This window comes from Fukomys damarensis, unplaced genomic scaffold (assembly GCF_012274545.1).
Source record: "Fukomys damarensis isolate Sample0158 unplaced genomic scaffold, DMR_v1.0_HiC HiC_scaffold_21, whole genome shotgun sequence".
In the NCBI taxonomy this organism is placed as follows: domain Eukaryota; kingdom Metazoa; phylum Chordata; class Mammalia; order Rodentia; family Bathyergidae; genus Fukomys; species Fukomys damarensis.
The window spans coordinates 26,342,325-26,364,275 of record NW_022900933.1 but is presented as its reverse complement, the minus strand read 5'-3'; the positions used below and the strand labels follow the sequence as shown (position 1 = coordinate 26,364,275).

At 36.8% G+C, this 21,951-nt stretch overlaps 1 pseudogene; it reads left to right on the top strand.

Moving 5' to 3' along the window:
• The first annotated feature begins 245 nt into the window (after positions 1–245).
• LOC104856827 lies at positions 246–20,786 on the top strand (annotated as a pseudogene).
• Positions 20,787–21,951: the final 1,165 nt, after the last annotated feature.

The window sequence follows — 21,951 nt, the reverse complement described above, 5'->3', positions numbered from 1 at the left end:
CTGATAGAAATAATTTTCCTAAAAAATAATTTGTGATGTAGGCATTACAAGATTCACATTATTCCCAGGTTTCTTCCCATTTTAGAACACAGAAGGATCACACTTTCTGACCCTTTCATCTTAGGTAGGACCATACAGTTTTTCTGCTCAAACTAAATGAGCCACAGAAGTCAGCAGGAGTGAAAACATCTTGCTGTGTGACCTATTCCACGTTCACCACTTTAGAGATCTTGAAAACACACAAGATGCGGTGGGAATTGAGCAGCCCAAAGTGCCATGGGACTGCACTGAAGTCACGTGAAGGCAGCAGCAACCAGGATTCTCTGAAGCCACTGAATAAGAAGGAAATGCGCTTTACCATTAAAAGTCACTGGGCTGTGTACTTACACAGCATAACTTGCCTGGGAACCCCAGGTTGAAAGAGTAACACCGAGTTCAACCTGGACACAAGAAAATGAAGCTGAGAGAGAGAGCTATCTTACTGCAGCACAATTCACAACAGCAAAACTGTGGAAACATCACAGGTGCATGACAACGAATGCATGGATAAAAGAAAAAAATATATATATATAATATACAGACAGTGGAGAACTATTCAGCCATAAAGAAAAATGAAATCATGTAATTTGCAGGAAAAAAATTTATGGCATTGGGGATCATCTTGTTATGTGAACTAAGCAAGATTTAGAAAGTCTGGCACCACAAGTTTTCTCTCCTATGTTGAAGTTAAATAAATAAATGTCAGAAAAGTAGAAAGTACACTGTGAAGAGAAGAAGAAGGAGTAGAGGGAAAAAGATGATGGAAGAAGAAGTAGGGATTAAGGAGTATGAAAGTAATCAAGTTCCAGGGCATTCATGCAGTTTATGTCAAAGTGAAACACACCACTCTGTGTAATAATATGCATTAATAATTTTTGCCTAATTATTCACAGAAACACACTCGGTTCTTTTTTTTGGTTTATTCATTTTTTATTGGCACACTTTTGCAGTTTATAATTACATTCCTCATGGGAAGTTGGTACATGCACACAAGACATTTTAGTTCTTTTCCTCTTCTTCTTCCTTCTTTGCTCCATGCCTTAATCTCTTAGTCCCTTTCCTTTTTAAAAAGAAGCATCTCCTTAATTTTTCTTATCTGTTTACTTTTTTCTTTATTCATATTTTGGATATTCCATGTTAGAGAACCCATGTGATATTTAAACATTTCATATTATAATCCGAGGTGCATCCATTTTCCTACAAATGACTCAAGTTTATCCTTCTTTATAGCAAAATCGAACTTCATTGTGTGTTTCCTCTACCCATTTATCAGTTGACGGACAGACAGGCTACTTCCGATATTTAGTTATTAGGAGTAGCGCTGCTCTAAGCTTGGGTCTGTATGTATCACTGTAATATGATGTCTTTAACTCTTTTGGGAAGACAACTAGAGGAAGAAGAATACATAGATTTAATGGAATTTCTGTTTTGATTTTTTAAAAAGATTTCCACACAATTTTCCTAATGATTGCACTAGGGTACAGTGCAGAAGGGTTCCTCTTTCTGTACGTACGTGATAGAATTTGTTGTTGTTTGACTAGATGATGACCATTCTTTCTGGAGTATGATGGAATCTCAGTGTCGTTTTAGTATTCATTTCTTAGTGGCCAGAGATTTTGAGCATTTTTTTCACATATTTATTGGCCATTTGTACTTCTGAGAAGTGTCTACCCCTTTCACTCAGTTTTTAACCGACTTTTTTTTGGGGGGGAGTAGTCAAATGTCTTCAGTTTTTAAAAATATATTATAGACATTAGTCCTTTGCCAAGGTACTACTGTCAAAAATTTTTCCTTTCTCTAGCTTTTCTGTTCACTCTGTTCACTCTTTCTTTTGCTGTATAGAAACTGTTTAATACATTAAGATCCTATTTGTGAATTCTTGATACTATTTTTTGTGCTATTTGGGTTTGGTTGAGAAAGTCCTTGCCTATGCTTACATCTTCAAGATTTGTCCTTAATTTATCTTACAGGAGATTAAGTGTTTCTTTTTTAACTTGTAGATCTTTGATCCATTCAGTTGAATACATGGTGAGAAATAAGAAGTTAGATTCAGTCTTCTAGAGATGGATAGCCAGTTTTCCTAGCACCACTTGTTAAAATATGTGTCTTTCCACCATTATGCATTTTTTGGCCCTTTGTCAAAGATCAGATAGAAGAATGTGTCTGAAGATTTTTCTGCATCCTCTATTCTGTTCCATCAATCTATAGGTCTGTTTTTTGGTGTTTTTATTTTGTTGTTGTTGTTGTTGTTTTGTTTTGTTTTTGTTCAGTGCCATGGGGTTTTAATTACCATAGTATAATTTGAAGCCTGGGATTGTAATGCCTCCTGCTTTGCTCTTATTGCTGAGGATTGATTTTACAGTTTTGAATCTCTTCTTTCATATGAATTTTGAAATTGTTTTCTTTAGTTTTGAGGGGAATACTATTGCTACTTTTATGGAGATTGCATTAAATCTGTATATCAACTTTGGAAGAATAATTATTTTTAAAATATTGGTCCTGCCTATCCAAGAACAAGAGTATCTTTCCATTTTCTGGTGTTCTCTTTGAGCTCCTTTTTGGAAGTATTGTAGTTTACTTTGTAGAGCTTTTTCTCTTCCTTGTTTAGGTTAATGACTGGTTTAGTACTTCTTCCCTTTCAATTTCTTTGAAGAGTTTGGGCATTTAATTTTCTCTAATGTTCTTGTAGAATTTGGTAGTGAGTTTATCAAGAATTGGTCATTCTCTAAGAGCCAAACAAGCTCGTCCTGGCTTCTCACCATAGCGAGCCTGAACTGCAACTTCTCAGGTGGTCTATGCTGGCCTACGTCCACCACATGACTGTCTGTCTTGGCTGTCTCTCACCCAGTCACTGTGAGAGGGTAACAGGGGGGAACCCTGAGCAAAGTTGTTCTGTAGATGTTCTGTGGCTCAGTTTTAAATAATCAGTACCATCCCACAATGACCCCTCATTAAACACTTTCTGGCAATGAGGCAGGTGTAACACAGTGTTCCTTCTTCACTTGTGGGCTGCCATATGGAAGGAGTCACTTTCAGAGTAAAACATCACATAATTTTTTCAGGTGGTAATGCCTTTGGGCTTTTCTTGCAGCTAGCACTTCTGGACCTGTCTGTTATTTCTCCAAGGAGCTCCCCACCCTGGGTGTTCATCTTAGGTCCCCATACCCATGTTTCCCTCCCTGGGAACTGGAGTGAACTTTTTCATTCTTTTCTCTGTGTTGTAGTCCATTGCACCAACTTCTTTGTAATTTGGAATTTTCATGTCCTTTCCAATTCCTGAAGATGGACTTCATTTTTTTCTCTTTGTCAAGTTGTCATTTTCCAAGTGCCTGGATTCCAGGTGTTGGAGAGGCTGAATTTTGCTACTGATTACTACTTTGCCATTTTTGGCTCTCCGCTAAAAGTATTTTATTTCATATCAAAATACTCTGGGTCTTGGATGTAACTCAGTGCAGAATACTTGCTTAGCATGTATAAGACCTTGGGTTAAAACCTCATTATGGGGATGAACAAAAATTATTTCTTCATCCTTCACCAGGATGATTCTTCCTATGTAACAGAGAAAATCATATGAAATAATTAAGGCAGTTTCAACATGGACAAGCACAGAAGACAATAGGATATGAACAATATCCAAAATAAACTTTTCTCTTTACTAAGTTATTTAGAAATATCTATGTGGACATCATAGTACATATCTATTTCACCTTTTTTTTTTTTTATTGAGTTTATTGGTACATTTAGGGATACAGTACAGTTACATTCATTGTTGGGATCATGTACCTTTACATGGCAAGTCTTGATTCTCATTTTTTTCCCCTTACCTCTGCCCTCCCTTCACCCCCTCCTCCCCTCCCCATCTACAAACACTTTATTTTCATCTTTTCATTCTCTCACATTTTTTTCTTTTCCCTTTTTGTTCTTCCCCTACGTATCACACCTTCCCTACATCTTTAGCTCCTTTCCTCCCGTTTCTAAATGTCAGTAATCTTATTAGAATCTTATGCATTGTTGCAGAATATTCACACCAGGGAAACTATTCGGTATTTACACATGTGGGACTTATTTATTTCACTTAGGAGTACCTTTTATGAAGAAAAAAATCAAGTATTTTGTGCAGAGTTTTTAAACTCTAAAGTTTGGTTGTCAAATACAAAGTTTTAAATAGAAAATAATGGTAGCAATATGCTGCTAAGATTAATTTATCTTTCCCACAGTTCTGACAAGTGCAGTGCTAACATGTTTTTGAGTGTTTGTGGGATTTAAGAGATGACAACCAAGAAAATCAGGTAAGCTGCTGAAAGGGCTCAATGTGAAAATCACTTCATTCCCTTTCTATTAATTCTGGCTGAAGAGAATATGACATCAGCACTGAAAACAATGAGGAAAAATTTATGTCATCTCCTTCAACTTATCTAAAACTCCAGTCCAATGTTTCCTCTTTATGTGTCTTTTATACACATGCTTGTAAGAAATACAAAGTAGATTATTTTACCAACATATTAAAGTCTCTTACTCTGCTGATTTTCTGTTGATTCCATAAGCCCTTAATTGACTAACTCAACTTTTTTCTAGTATTGGGTTTATCTACTGCTTATGTAGGTTTGAATACAGATATTCATTAACTGCCTTCATAATTGTTTCAGTTATCTACTTAATACAGTATCTATTTTGTTCTTTAGGAGAGATGTTAGATTTATTAATTTGTGACAAACAATTTTAAGCTTGCTTCATATTTAGAGGGCTGGTCACATAGTTTCTCTAGGCACACACCAAGTATGTATATAACTATGGTAATAAAATGTATCTGTTCCAGTACAACCTACATTTTTGAGTGCCGTAGTGGCATCACACAGTGAGAAAACAATATATTACGCATAACACTGTGTCATTTCCATGGCTGGCATTTAAAAGGTTATTTATGCTTATTGAGACTCTAACTTGCAAATTTCATGCCTTTAAAAGCTCTACCTATATTGACATCGCCTGTGTTGAAATAGAATTATTTTACGAATTGCCATATTTTTAAAGCAATCAACAACAGCTATAGTCTATCAAAAATAAAAAGTCAGATATGTATCAAATAAAATCGCGAATTTTTACACTTTCATTAAAAATATTTAATGCCTTGTAAAACCATGTTCCTAACCACATTATCCTTGGTAGCAAAAGAGGGATAAGACCCAAATATCTGTCAGAGAATTATTGGATAAATAAATATAGTGTAAATACTGTAAAATATTTCTGTCTTGAGAAAGAATAAAATTCTGATATACCTACAACAAGATGAAATAATGCTAAGTGAAGTAGGCTAGAATAAAGGACAAGCGTTGCATGACTGAATAGATATGAGGCACCTACAATAGCTGAATTCATAAAGAGAAAATTAAGGATCAGTTAAAAAGGAGCAATGAGGACTTACTATCTAACAGGTGCAGAGTTTCCATTTGGAATGACAGAATCTTATAGATATAGATGTAGTAACAGTGGTAAAACAATATGGATACATCCAACAGCAATGAACTTCACATTTAAACTCAGGAACGTGTACTTGCAAGGCAGACAGGATGCCACTGAGCTAAATCCCAATCCAATGTGACCAGTTTTTAATACAATGGATCTTGTGCATTTTTGATTAACCCAACCTAATAGATGTAGCCCCCACCTGGTTTCTCTAGACAAGATATTGAACTTGCATCTGTGTTTGGTTTGGTTTGGTTTGGTTTGGTACCGGAGATCGAACTCGGGACCTTGCACTTGCAAAGCAGGCAGGGGAACCACTGAGCTAAACCCCAGGCCCTTGCATCTGTTTTGAAGTCAAGATGTAATATAATCCTTTGCACCTTTCTAGTACATCATTTTAAGCAGTTTAAGAAATTAATTTCTGTGAACTAAATTTATTAGTATCCTATTATTAAAGTCCTTGTATTAAGGATTCTACATCCACCTTTCCAAACCCCTCCAAGTAGTAAATTTGTCTTTGCTGAGAAAAAATCATGTCAAATTCAATTTAACAGAATCTGCTGATCACACTGCTAGAAACTTGGGCTTCTTCATTCAAATAAGAGATTACAAATTACATGGAAGGAGAACATATTCTTGTTCTAGCACAAAGAGTCATCACTTCATAACATCGCTCTCCTTTACTAAGTTGGTAGCTGTTGCCTATATTCATTGACCTCAGGTACTGAAGTCTGCTTGTTTTCTCCATGTGGAATAGATACATATTGCTTATTCTTTCTTAGAATTTCTCTCCCCTTCTAGGAATGGAATAAATGTTTCCCTTTGGAAATCTAATTCTGCCTTCCAACCTTATGCATCTTCAGTACACTAGTGTGTGTGTGTGTGTGTGTGTGTGTGTGTGTGCAAAATCTCCAAGCCAAGATCGACTCAGTGGTAGCCAGTAAACATGTTTCATCATCCTGGCTATAGTGCTTATTCCAGTGAACTAAATCTATTTGATAAATTTATTTCATTAACTAAAAAAGATGATTCTGCAAGATTAAACCAGGAAAAATGAGTTGAATAATTGCTGTGCTAGTATAGCCAGATATGCTAGTGCCATATCAATACCTTCCCCCCTGAAAGCCTTTCTCAATTTAAAGCCAGCAAGTACGAAAGAATCCCAGAAGACCAGATAACTTTCTTTCAGCATCTGGACCCAGCTTCACTTTAACCTTAAGTATCTGCTTTTGCTTATTTCAATTATTTGAAGTAATACTTGTGTTTAATAAATCTGAGATGAGTATATATCCCTCTTCACAAAAAAGAGTTCAATTTTGTATTAAAACAATGTTTCTCAAGGCATCACCCTTTATGACAATGTGTGTGAAAACGAATCTGGGTTGTTGAAACTTCCACATCTTCGTATCTCAATTCTTGATTTATTGAATTACAATCTCTAGGCAACGAGGACTGAGAATGTCCACGTGTTATTCAAATGTCTGGAATCTGTTTACAACTCTCACTTTTCTTGAATCTTCAGAAGCCCAAAGTCTACTTCAATGGCTCATTCAAATGAATTACATATTTCCCTCATCTCTGTTCTTCCACAGTTTTGAAATTTAACCTGCCCTTGGCCTTGCCAATATCAATAGTAACCATGATGTCCTTGCTTTTAATCTGACTTTCAGTCTTTGTTTGACTTGGCCTGGAAATTTTCCACAAGAGTTATCTTTAAAGAAAATGACATTTAATAATAATGAAACTGTAGAAACAGAGATGTAAAAAGGCCTTTAGCAACAATATGAGATGGCTATGGACTTTACAATGCACCTATCTTGGAACTGTAAAGGTAATGCAGCAGGTTCCTTTTGTTCTAAGACACAGAAATTCAAATATCATTGAAAGAATTCTAAAGGGGAAGCAGAAAAAGGCAACAAGAAAAGAACAGGGATAAGTACAATTCAAATTGATCATGGACTGTTTTAATTGGCAGAAAAAGAAAATTGTTAGTGTTTAAGGGCTCTAGTTAAAGATTAAAGTTAATTAAGGTAGAACTGGTTAGAAAATCCAGACAGTCTGGGTTCAAACTTGCTATGAACTATAATTCAGCAGTCACATCGTTGATGCCCAATGGCTTTTCCCTGGCTGTGTTTTTGAACTATAGATGTTTCCTCCTGATTGTGCCCAGGTGGTCTGTTTGTTGGAGGTCTTTGTTTCCATTAAGCACACTTTTTGACTTGCTCTCCACTTCCCTGGTTGGTTCATTCACCCTAATTATGATTACCTGATAAAGAGTGGAGGTGACACTTCCAAACCACTAGTCAAAACAGTCTCATTAGCCAGGAAACCCTGCCATTTGTCTAATTTAAATAAGAAGGAGCATTTTACACAGAATAAACCAAAGCAGCCAGTCTCAGAAATTCTTTTCATCAGATCTATTTACTTGTCTTTAGCATTTGATATGATCATTTAAGCAAAAGGCAGTTATAATAAGGGTTAAATGATTTTCTGTTTTTTCATATGGAAATCAGATTTAGAAAGTGTTAGGTTTTCACAGAATTGCTAAATTCCATGGTTTAAACATTCCAATTGTTAATCATAAAATAGCTGAAAAAACAGGTCTGCTTTTTTGGAAGTATTAAATAGCTACAGAGGATGTTTTGTCATTTTAAAATGTCTTAGCAAATACAGCATGGAAAACAGCTCATGAATTTAATTCTATGGCATCATTTTCAAAACGACAGGTTAATAACTGAATGATATTTTCAAGGAAGATGGAATATAGAGTAGTTATGAATGTATGTATTCAAATGAGCACTCACTCTTGATACGGAGGTAAAATACTGTGACTGACAGAGTCTAAGAGTGAACACTGAAAACAGTTGACACCTACAGAGGGTTCATTTTAGACTCAACTTTTCCCATTTTGTCATGCAGATATCAGTCTGTTGAAAGATGCAGTAACTTTATCTGTTCCTCTACCCTCGACAGGACCTTGGGAATGAGTGACAGGCGCTCTTCCCTGAACGCAGGTGTTGAAGTAGTTGCTCCCAGCTAAATCACCTGAAAACTAGTGTAGCTAATAGTGAAGTTTCCCCCCTCTAATTTCACAGGAGCCTCTTCCAAAATGGAGAAATGACAGATAAGCTCACTTCAAAGATCCAAACACATATTACTTTTCAAGATGGGTAAACCATCATCAGTTCTCTTCACACGCTGAATTTTTTGTAATACTTTCTGACCTACTGATAATATTTTTGTACTTTAGTTATAAAACAGCAACATTAGTTCTTACTTTTAATTACATAGTGGACAGAGTGGTCATCCAGTATTACTAAAAAATTGTGTCAACTCTATTGAGAATCACAGAAGCAGAATGTCAAATTGCTAGAATCTCACTAGCACAGCAACTATAGAATTGTAACAAAAGGAAGGAAACTAAGGAGACTGAACTTCTCTAAACTCAGAAAACTTAGGAAAAAAATCAGAACTGTGACTTTATTCCCAGAAACTAAACAATGGAATGCAAAAGGTAATAATAGTGCCTGTTTTAAACTAAAATTTATACACTGTTATCTCAAACATCAACATTCTTCAAATTAAAATTTTAATGTCAAATTAGGAACCAAAGTCAATCTAGTTATAACATAACAAATTGAGCACAAACCTGGTTTTTTATAATCAGGCCTGAAGGTGAACCACACAGATTATGAGGTAACACATCATATATAATACACTGAGAAAAACATACAATTGCTGTGGTCTGACTGTCAAAAATATAAAACTGAATTTAGTGATGAGGAAATATCAGACAATCCTAAAACAAAGGCATTTTGTATAGTAACTGTCCAGTCCTCTTCACTAGGATGAAATCATGAATGATGAAGAAGTCAAAGGTTAGCATTGACTAAGGAGACAGAACAACTAAATATAAGTGAAATATTCAATTTGTATGCACCGTCAGTATTAATTGGCAGCAATAATAGAAAATATGTTCCCACAAGTTATTTTTATTTGCCATGATCTAAAGCAAGGTTTATTTGTTTAAAAACAAAAGCTCCAAGCACTCTGGTGGTCCCCCAACAATGATGTTTTCCACAGAGATTTCAGAAATTCTCACCCTTACTCTGCTGATGAAATCTCTGAGACACTATTTAGACCTTCTGTATCCTTTAGATTGCAGTATTATCAGGACCATACAGTTCCACTCCATCTGGGTTGTTGTGGGAAAGTTTTTTTCCATGAGTTTTCCAAAACGCACCTCTTCTATTTGTGTCCCTCTGGTCTCTCTCAGAAACCAGCGCCTGTAAAAATGAAAGATTAATCGAATCATCCCCAGTCCTGCTTTGAGCAATCACATTTATCCCTCATCACTCTGCTTCCCCAGCCCTGACATCTCTCCTCTCTTTACACTGCCATCTCATACTGCAAATCGTACTGGGTAATTTCCTCCAGCCAAAACTGGAGATTTAGAAACACCAGGGAGTTCGGCAAATCTATCCTGTGTGCCTCGAGAGGCTTCCTGTCCTGCTCAGGAGCCCAAAGGAGCAAAGAAATGAATCTACCGAAAGTAGTGGGGCTTCTACAAATAGTAGTCACAAGACGCACAGCAGGAAAAAAGTTTGGTTTTTTTTTTGTAGGAGTTACTGTCTTGACACCACATAACTAACATTACTTAGGAAGTTTCTGAAATGTTACTTAATCTACCCCACATTAATACGATTTGATTAGTTTCAGGAGTCTGGCTTTACAGAATTATTTCCTGCAAAAAATATTTTAGCTGGTAACCGATACACCTACCCTTGATGGTAAGAAAAAAAAGTCTTTTTTTAAAAGCTAGGGTATGAGGAGGAGTTAGCTGACTTAGGTGAATGCAAACACAAATATTACACATTCTTTAAGTACAAACACTTTCAGGATCTTGTATCCACATCAAATGACAGAGAAAGAAGCTTTCTATAAAAACTGATTATATATCTATGGGAATCTCTCTCTCTCTCTCTCTTTCTCTCTCTCTCTCTCTCTCTCTCACACACACACACACACACGCCCTTTAGTTGCCTGTTTTTTCTATTATCACATAGATTTTTTTTTTGCATAAATGCGACCTAAGGGTTTACTTACTGAGTAAATCTTTGTGCGTGTGGCAGAGGAGCTGTGCTGTCCACTGTGATTTAGAGTTAAAAGTCATGGCATCTAATCTCTCACTTCTGAAATTTCATATTTGGAAAAATAGTCTGACTAGGAAGATAGGAACTATCCCAATTCCATTGTAAAAATCTTCAGTGAGATTCAAATGAGATAACACATAGAAAAGTCCTTTAAGAACCAAAACGGCACTACGTCACTGTTAGCTGCTATTGTCATTTCTGATTCATGATCCCTTTCAGACTCTCTGTGCCTCCAAATTTCAAGGTATTTAGATTTAAGAAAAATTAATTCTAAAGACTGGAATGTAGTTCCACGGTACTGCACACGTTTAACATGCACAGAGCACTGAGTTCCATCTCCAGTACTAAAAGGAAACCAGTCATTCAGTACGCATGTGCCAATTATAGACGCAGTAGATTGAGAGAGCAACTCATAATCAATCACAGTCAACATTCCTGTACCAAAAGAGGTATCGTCACTAAGAGAAAGAACAGAGTCCGTGTAGCTTCATGATGACTTAGAATAGGCTTTACTATCAACATAAATACAAAAAATTTCCATTGCTATAATTTCTTAGATTTCAGAATTGGTAAGGAGAAAACTATCAACCTGTATTCCTATCACTCTAATATGAATGCCATTCTTTTAATTCTTTACAGCTTCCATTGTTAAAGCACATTTATTAAATGCCTTGATGCCTTTGTGAGACCTGCTGCTCATGGTGTACAAAACACAGGACAGCAAGATTTCAAAAAAGAGAAACTGAAATTCCTCAAAATTTATTTTAAAATAAGAATGCACCAAAATACATTCTGGGGAGGGCAAAAGGCAACCCAAAGAATGGGGAAATTACATGCACACTTGGTAAAGGCCCACGAACAAGAATATAGAAAAACAGGTGTCCAAAGAACCAGAAGCCTCTAGAAAGTCCGTGTTTCGTCTCCTAGACAAAGAGTGAGTTTATCACTAGCAAGTTATAATGAAAATCAATTTGTAGAAAATGAAAGAAGCATAGAGAAAAGTCTTTTTTAGTTTATAATGTTGACATGCCTTCTGCCCTTTGTCTGTTTCTTCCAATCCAGGAATCCTGCTGTCCGTTTAACCACAGTGGAATAATCACTCCAGCCGATAAGAAGTGCTGTTGTGCTTTCTCGGTCCTCATCAGGCATCATCTCCCCCTCTGTTCAGGCTTGTGGTCTCTATCGTCTATCACATTTGTAAAGCATTTCCAAGCCGCCTTTAAAGGAAACCGTTTGACATGCTAAATTTAACGGAGCTCCAGAGACATTTGTTTTCAGCAGCAAAACAAACTCAACTAGACAAAAAAAGTGCCGAGCCCATCAGATCTTAAACCATATTTCTTTTTGTCTGCATGTTAAACAGCAATAATGTAAATGAATGTGAACCGCTTGGTGAGCTGTGCGAAAATAAGCTGCAAATTGCAAAGCTGGCAAGTGAATGTGGAAATTGGTGGAATGTGATGATAACGCGGTGGGTGGGGACCTCAGCCTTCATTAGAGGTTCTCGTTCCTCACTCATTTCATTCCCAGTTATAAAGTCCAGTGAAATGGATCTTGGTAATTGCGAAGCTGATTGCTACATCAGTTTATGGGAAATGAAGACTCCTATTACTTTTTCTCTTTCTCTGTCTTCCTCTTCCTCTGCTTTTTCTGTTACATCCATGAGATTTTCAGAGAGTTTTTCCAAAGTATCTAAAGGATCCAATTCTGTAGTAGTTTTGACATTTCTCTGGTCTATAGGCTCCAGTGTAATTTTCTCTTTCAGAAATGAGATGTGATACTGTCAAGAAATGACAGACTAGTGCTGAAGCCTTGGTCCTCTGGATATATGACTTTCCCTACTGCCGAAGAAAGAAAGGAAGGAAGGAAGGAAGGAAGGAGGAAAATCTTGACTTGTCTACATAAAGGTTCTACAAGGAAATGAGAGAAGGCAGGGAGCTTATTGGATATTATTGGTGATAAGAAATAGACTACAAAAACCTAGCACATGCAGGGTCCTCATTAAACTATATTCAAAACTCTTTTAAATTAAATTTATTACAATTTGATAACCACTTTAAGTAAATTTTATGGGATTGATCCAGTAGTCAGTTTTTTTAAATTAGACCAAGAGAAACATCATGTTAGACACTGACATCTGTTTCTTGTCATGCTCAGAAAGCGTACTAAGAATTGGCTGGCTCATGGAAACCAAGGGACCACATTCTATTTTCATGAGAATAGCTGGATTTCGAAAGGACTGGGGCAGACCTCTTAAGATCTGTTATAGGCAAGGTTCAGATATGCACACAATGAGGAAGATGTGTAAATTGTATGTGAGGATGATGGTAAATTTCTTGGTAAGTGTAGGGGAAACCTAGCACAATCAGTCTCCTGGGTTGGGACATCACAGTCTTCACCTCCAAGTTCAACGCTATGCCAAAGCCTCGATCCTTTCCATTAACCCTATTTGAGAAAAGTAAAGCAAAATGTCAGAGTGAGTTCTTACTGGCATGAATGGGATGGGTTAGACAAGGAATCTGACCCTGGGCTACAGTGATCAGGTTTAAGACATAGTTGGTAGGGTATGTCTGACCTCACAATTAAAAAGTTCATAGCAATTTGGTTTTTGTGAATTCAGTATCTGTTGTTTCTACCTCTCTGCTTTGTTTCTCCCCAGACTTAACATTAAGTCACAAAGGATGCTTCATTCACACAAAGTTAAATTCTGTCTTTCCCAAATTCTGAGCAGCCACAAATCTATCATGTGATATCTTGTTTTATTGGTTACCTTGACTAGACCACAAATACTCCGATATTTGTCAAATGTTATTTTGAAAATGTGTTCTTTTGATGAGATTAATATTTGAATTGATAGAATGGTAAAGCATATTTCCTTCCCTAGGGTGGGCCGGCCTCATCCAATCAGTTGATGACCTACATAAAACAAAAAGGCAGAATAAAAGAGCACTGCATGATGGTTTGAGCTGAGCCATTGGTCTTTTCTGACTTTTGGACTTAAACTGAAATAGCAGGCCTTCTCCGGCCTTCAGGCTGGGGAGATTTGTACTGGAACTTATACCACTGTTCCTCCTTGGCCTCCAGCTTCTGGACTGCAGATGCTGGGACTGTTCAGTCTTCATAACTATGTAAACAAATTCCTGATATTCAGTGGGTGTAATGTGTGTTGTGTATAAATGTACATTGCGTACAAATAAATAATATAAATTAGATAAATAGTATAAATCACACAAACTATATTAAAATACATCATACACAGTATATAGATAGACACATATATATCCAACTTATCATATGTATCTGTTCTATTGATTCTGTTTTCATAGTACAAACATAACACATATGGTTAAAACAAACAGACACCTGGGATTTGGGCATGGTGGTATATTCCTTTAAAGATTTAAAGCATGCACAATGAGAGGCTGAAGCAAGAGCGTAGAATGTTTGAAATGGCTTGAGTAACTCAGTGACTTAAGAGAGAGAGAGGCATCGTTTCAAAAAATAAAAAATAAAAGGGGTTTTTTGACTCAAAGGGACCAACCATGTAAACATAAGTTTTGCATAACATTGGTTGAGAACACCTAGAGATTTTCCTAAAATGTGTTTGTACATTGCCATGATGAAAATGATCATTTTTGAGGACCTGATATGTGCTCAGAATTAGAATGAGACTTTTACAAGCTTTTTAAACCTATCAACAAACTTAAAAATGATCAGAAAATGAAGTGCAGAGTCATAAGTGACTTGACCAAGACCTTATTATTCAGTGATTAGAACAGTGTTCAAAGGAGTCCAACTGATACCAACAATCACTAGGACTGATCACAAAACAGTAAATCAAAAACAAAAACAAAAAACCCTACAAGTGAATGTCACCTCTGATTTGAGGAGGAAAAAGGCAACAGTAGTCCCATATACATGTCACCCAAGTTATTAGTCTGTTTATCTACTGATTTTATTTTCTCCTACTCACAGAGCAAGATGCCACTTAATTCTCTGCTCTCCGATTTTTCCACAAAGTCACTGATGTACACATGCAGAAAATTCAAGTCAAAACATGTTGCTAGATGCTCATTGGGTCGTAATAGTGTTATTATTCAAATACAATGTGAAAGAAATGGAAATCCTGCATGTGTACTTTTTCAAATATTGTCACATATCGAGGTGTCATATGCTACAACAATTTCCTCTGCTCATGGTTTTATTCTGGAGGAAACATAATGAAAAAGTAGAAAGAAGTTAGTCATGTGATTTGGCAGTATAAGTCTCTTTTCTATTTTTGTAGTTTATTAGCCTAATTTGTAATATAAGATTATTTCTAATGTTTTCTAGGATTAATGATGTTTGGATAGTTGCATTTTCAAAAAGAAACCACATAAGATTGTATATCATTGTCACTTCTATAAACACTTGTTATCTGACTTATTTCCAATCTTTAATAGTTCACGTTTATAAAATCCCTCAAATTGTCCAACTCTGAGGATTTAATCCATTCCATTCTTCTTGAACTCCATGCCATATGCAACCTGAATCATATCCAGAGAGGTTTTTATTCATTAGTGTAATCGTCCAGGAAAAGTTTCCATAGCTTTCTTCAAATTCTCAAAGAACAAAATATTGTGAAACAAAAATAGATCCTTCCATTGATCTCATAGCAAAAATAAATAAATTAGTCATTGGAGAGCGCTGTCAATGTAGGTCTGTGTAGTGTGTGGGGGATAAAAGCCACCTATCACAAAATGAGATGTATAAATGAAAGAAAACTAATCAGCACATCATTCATATCTTTTCCAAAGGAAGACTTTCTGCTTTCGATTACCTTAGTCTGATCTATCACAATAATTTGATAGCTATTTTCAGAATGATTGTCTGGAGGGATGTATAAGAATTGTGTTGATTTCCTTTATTTTATAATGCCTTAAATGGTTTGTCAAAGTTAATACCATGTATTATGCCAGAGTAGAATCTGCAACTCAGGTTTCCTGATGCTCACACCCAAACTCTCTCTATCATTTTATATTTTATATTGATTCTTCTTGTTCTACATATGCACGTTTCTCCCAAACCTCAGACTGTTGGGAGCATAATCTCATACAGCTGAACATGACATGGGTAGTAACAACGCAGAGTAGCAGAAAGTCACACACAGCAGAAAATCCTGAGAGAGGAGACCATCCCTCTATGTAGAACTGGACAACTATGAGTTAACTGTGCTATTAAGCAACTATGGGTTAACTAGGTAACTATGTTCTTTATAGACTGTACCTGAGTAGCCATGACAACTTCTGTAATCTGTCACCAAAGGAGCATAACAGATTTGGAAAGTACTGCCAGAACTCTTTGCTCTGCTTTGTGCAAATCCTGCTTGCTGTATTTCCAGGAAAACCCCAATAGAATTAAGCCTCGTGGATATAAAAACAGGTATGCAAGGCAGCACAAACTTCTATTTGGGGCTCTCGATACTGACAGGAGTCCCTTGATGAGCCGATGGTATCACTAAACACCACTTTTTTTCTCCTATTTTCATGTTAAATAGTTATCTGTGCCAGAGTCCTAACCATCTCCTTCTTTAATTCCAGCTCTCTAGCAGTCTGAAGCAGAGAGATCACAAGTTTAAATCCTGCCTGGTGACTTAATGACTTAATGAGAACTTCTTTCAAAAAATTATTTTTGTCAGAAACTCTAGGACTGTATCTCTGGTCAAATGAATGCCACATGTTCAATCCAAAGTACTGCAAAATTAGTCAGTCAATCAATCAGTCAATCAAAAAGAAGGCCTTTGCATCCCAAGGCCTGAGTAAGAATCTGGTCTTATTAGAACTCTAAACATCAGTTTCTTCAAAGGTGTAGGGAAAGTGGGAAGGGTAGGGAAAAGGGAATAAGGGAAAAGAAAAAAAATATGAGAAAGTGAAAAAATGGAAATAAAGTGTTTGTAAATGGGGAGGGGAGAAGGGGGTGAAGGGAGGGTAGGGACAAGGGGAAAAAAATGAGAACCAAGACCTGTCATGTAAAGGTACAAGATTCCAGTAATGAATGTAAATTACTGTATAGCTAAAATGTACCAATAAACTCAATAAAAAGAAAAAATAAATAAATAAACTTCAGTTTCTTCATTTACAAAGCAAAAGTAATATCACATTCCTTTTACTGTGTTTTTGATGTTAGCATACACGTACAACACTATTGGTGCTTTAGAAGAGATCAGTACCCAAAAGACATACGTAAGTACTGCTGTATTTGTTATCATGATATTTATTTGTTCTCTAATATATATAATATATAATATTATCACATATATAATATATATGTATAATAATATATATCATATCATATATATTACCATATATATGTATATACATACATATATATATATATATATGATAGTATCATGGTCGTGAATGATGGCTTTGACTGCAAAGGGCTAGTTTCAAACTAGGCACGTCCCTTTTCTAGATCTGGAAATGATGTAAACCTTATTATCATGAGCAAAGCAAGATCTAGAACAAATTAGCAAATGAATTTTGATTTTTGCAGTGTTCATCATGCTTCATACTGGAAAATTCTCACCCATGCCTGCAATGACTGCGTCTTACTACACTTAAAGTCTATTTTCCCTTTGATCTCAGTGGTCACAAGCAAGAGTTGATTTGCCTGTCATACATCCTCCTCCTAAGTCTCTTCAAGGAAGGGTTGCTTTGGCACAGACATTGCTCCCAGGTGCAAACAGAAAACCACCTTATGCTTCATGAATAAACTTTTTGTAAACAAATGTAAGAAGCATCAAGAATGGTTTTCTTTGACAGAATCCAAGAGAGCTAAACTGTTGGAAGGGCAGGGTGTAATGAGGGATAAGTTTTGCAGCTGAAGCCTTGAAAAGATTCTGAGTAGCATGAACTCCTCGTCTATGACTCTCTTCCTGGCCAAAATACTTTTCATCACCTAAATGATGCTGAAAACTCCATCACTGTGACCAGGAGATCACCGGAGACAGCCACAAATCCATCTGACTACTCAAATTCTCACAGCAGGCTCAGGGCATGTAGAGAAGAAATTGTAAAAGAGCCAGGATAGTAAGTACCACATGGATCTCTAGGAAAAGATTCAATTGTAACTACATGGAAAAAACTAAAAAGCAAATAACCACTCCCCCATAAAACAAAGCAGCAAACATAAGTTCCCTTCATCTAATCTGAGTAAAATCTTATTCTTTCTTAGGCCCCATGTTTAATGTCAGTAATTAGCCAGATCAAACTAACTAATAATTCTATTTGACAGATGTCATTAATAGTCTATTTCACAGATGAGAAAACTGAGGAAAGGAAAGATCAAGTAATTTGCTCACACCACTAAGTGATAGATCCATGGTTTTTTCACTAATACAAATTTTAGCCTCTTGGGTCTGGACTCAATAATATTGGAGCTGAGTCCAATATTATTAATATTATTAATATGGAAAATGTGTCCCATATTATTCTTTGCCTCTTTAATTGTTTAATTTGTGGAAAATATGTCCACGTTTTCCAGGCTCTCAAGCTTACTGAAAGAACAAAAAAATGTCAAAGCCAAAATCAGAGGAAACAAGGGTTTTGTTTTTTGTTTTGTTTTGTTTTGGCAGTTTGGCTTTTAAAAAGGTTTTCAAATTCATTTTCTAAACCAGAATTTAAAATTCTTTCTCAATAGTAATTTTATCACATAAAACCAAAAGAGCATCGCCCCAGAGGAGCTCATGTTCATATTTACTCTTTGTCTCTCTCTCTCTCTTTCCCTCCCCCCATGTTCTTTCTCCTCCCTCATCTTCCACCCTCCCTCCCCTTCCCCCTCCTTTCCCCCTCCCAAGTTTTCTCTCTCACCCCCCCCACTCTCATGCCAGGAGGGACCTTGCTTCCCCAATGCCAGCTGTTTCCGAGCTTGGAGTCTGCGTCACTCCTGAGGACATAAGCTTTACCCTCTCCATCTCTTTGATTAAATCATATAACCATGTAGTTAAAATAGTCAAGTTTCAGGGGCAGGGACGAAGCAAGGGCTAGGCCAGTGCCATTTAGCCCGAGCAGATGGCAGACATGACACAAGAGCTCAGATTGCACGTTGCTAGCATTGGTGTAGAGTCCCTGTGAAACACACGCGACGGAAAGGTGCACTCAGTCTGCTCAGAGAATGAAAGCCCCTTCACCTGCTTCGCTGAGATAAGACACAATGTATTTTTAATGTATACTTTTATCTCTCCTTGGCAGTCGAGACGGTTTCCACATGATAGCCAAACCATAAGGTAAGCAAAGCTAGTGGGCTTGATTTGTAGACAGCATATGGACCCCTAGGTTCAAATTAATGCCTTCTTTCTCTTCTGTGCCTAAAGCTTTTCAAATGTTAAGGAAGAGCTTTCCGGATGGAGTTTAAAAATGCTGCTTCAGTTTGTTTAACTGTTGCTAATAGTCAGGTGTTATTTCAACATCTGGTAAGAGTCTGTTTTATGATTTTTACCAAGGAGACATCAGCAACATCTCAAACCTTGTTAAATTATCAGTGTGTTGTTGAAGATACAATAAAATTGGGGTTTCTATTCACTGCAGATAAATAGGTAAATTACCAAACTTGTTGAAAGATTATGATAATATGAAAGAGGCATTAAAATACATATGTTGTCCAGTGCAGTAAATATTTGAAATGTACAAGTACTAACAAAATGTGTGCACAATGCCTTGTATGTAGTCCTGAAAAAAATCACCTGAAATCTTCCACTGGTCCACTGATTAAATACATGTGGTGCCTCAATAAGGCAGAATCTCTTGTTTGAAACATATATTTTGTAAATAGCTCAAATATAATGCAAATATGTTTTTAGCTTTACTTTTTGAAAAAAATGCACATAGATATGAAAATGAGAAAATTATTTAGCTCTGGCTGGTGAGAAAATGTATAATGTTTCTTTTGGATTTTATGTGGTTTGGGGGAAAGGTTTGAACAGTACACATAGATGACAGTTACTTATGTAAAGTTATTTACGAATTAGTACCATGGCATTTCTGTAGCTGTCCTACATCTGTGCTATTTTTCACAGAGACATAATAAACTAAAAAGCACTGCAGTCGTTTCACTGGGAACTTAACAGGACAAGCGTGGCACAGATACAAATGCGTAGGCATTATCTTTTAGAATTTTTATCTTAATTTTCCTTACACTGAATGAAATCATTCTGTTTCTTGTTGGACAGCTTCGGAAAAGAAGACAATAAATGAGACTAACTCAATTACTGCAAAGTAACATTGACTTGAGATAGCACCTGAGACTGTATCTTGGAACACATCATCTTAGTGTCGAGGGTGACGATTAAGATTCTCCTGCTCTGCAGCTAACGGAGCAGGTGAAAGAGCTTTTCCAAGCCCACAGTCCCCGGGGCTCCGCAGGAGCTGTGTGGATCACACCTGTGCATAGGTGACACCTGCCAGCAGCTCCACGCCCCTTTCCCCATGTTTGTGCGTCCACCTTCAGTCTCCTAGGTCTCTCCGCAATTCCACTGGATAGGCTGGGGTTCCCCTCGGAATACATGAGCCAAAATCCCCCAGCAGAACTGCAGCCAGCAATAGCTTAGCACCAGGCAGTTGTGGGCCCTGTGTTAATGTCTAAACTGTCTGCCAATGCCCCTGAGTTTTCCTCTTGTCATTATTCTGCTTGTACAGAATCCCATGAGGATGATTCGGAGGGTGTTCTCACTCTGTCAGACTATGTTCAGGAGCTTTTGAGTCATCTCACAGAGAAACCTGGCCAATTTGAAACTGAAACTAAACAGTTTGAGAAGATCCTGACTGGCTGGGTTGCCACAGATGAAGCTTTACAAGAATCTGCAGAACTCATCCACCCCGAATTTCTCTTACCCGGGAGCTTGCCTGTGTAATTAGCTGCTCAATCATCTGACAAGCAGCCCACAAGAGTGGCAGCTTCTGCCAGGTCCTACTTCAAAGATGTGGGACGGAATATGAAGTTAAAGATCAAGCTGCACCAGGGCACGAAGTGATTGGAAAACGATTTCATGTAGTTGTACTCTTGCTTGGATATGTGCTTCAAGTTGGTCTGTGTGAATTACAAGTTCAGCACTCAGAGGGGCAACACCTGAAAATGATGCTAACTGCTTTATGAATGATTTGACATTTTACGCATCTGATGCTGCTCTTTGCAGTGCAGCCCATACACATCATCAAGAGACGCATCAAGAGTTACTTGAAAGAGAGGACATTTTTCCCAGATGAAGAAGAAAATGGAATGGATTGATCAGAGCCCAGTGATACATACTTGGATGATATTGATGATGAGATGGGCCCAGAGATTGAAAAAACTTATCAAGAGTTTTGTTTTGAATCTGAGCATAAGCAAAAACAGTAAAGTTAAATTTCAGCATATCCATTTTATAAAACGGTTTAGGTATGATGACAGCACAGAAAAGCAAGAACATGTGTCATGCTTAAACTGAATATAGGATGCAATTTTAATTTTAACACTATTTGCCAAAATAAACTTTATTCCCTATCACTTAATATATATATATATATATATATATATATATATATATATATATATATGCAATAGTTTATATGTACAGTTAATACCACTGTTTTGGCTGTAATAAATGAATTTTGTAATAAATAAAATGTTGAAAGTAAAAAGAAGAAAGGAACAATAACTAACGGTACAGTTTTTGCACTTGAATTTAAAAGAAAGTCATTTCTCTATGATTCCCTTGATCTTTTTAGTAAGCTTTCTCCTCAGCCGCAGCCCCCATGTCTAATATGAACACACAGACATAGAGTCATAGAAGTAACTATATTCTTGCAATGTCCCTGCATCACAGGCCAGGAACGGAGCTTCAAAAGTAGAGGTTTAATTAACTCAATCAAAGAAGGGACTGTGTAGCTCTGTTCTTGGTAAAGTCCACATCTCTATCTCAGGGCTGCTTTGGTGAAGGGAACACAGTATTCTTGGATCTGAGTTTCTTTCATGGCCTCCCAGAAAGAGGCAGCAAGTTCGAGTATCACTCTGGAGAATACTAATAGGTGCCCTAGATGAAATATTTGTAGCTTTGCTAGTTCTCCCTAAATTTCCAAAGGATACCCCTTAAATTGAGATTCTAGAGATCGCTTGCTAGGAAGTTCAGTTTAAACGACTTAATGGGACATCCTCCAATGACCTGGTATTGAACCTCCGGATATTCTTCACCCAAGCATGACTAGCCAAATGGCACCCATTGATGTTCCAGGAAGATTTGTCATGTATCATGATCAGACTGGTACTTTTCCAAGTTACATCT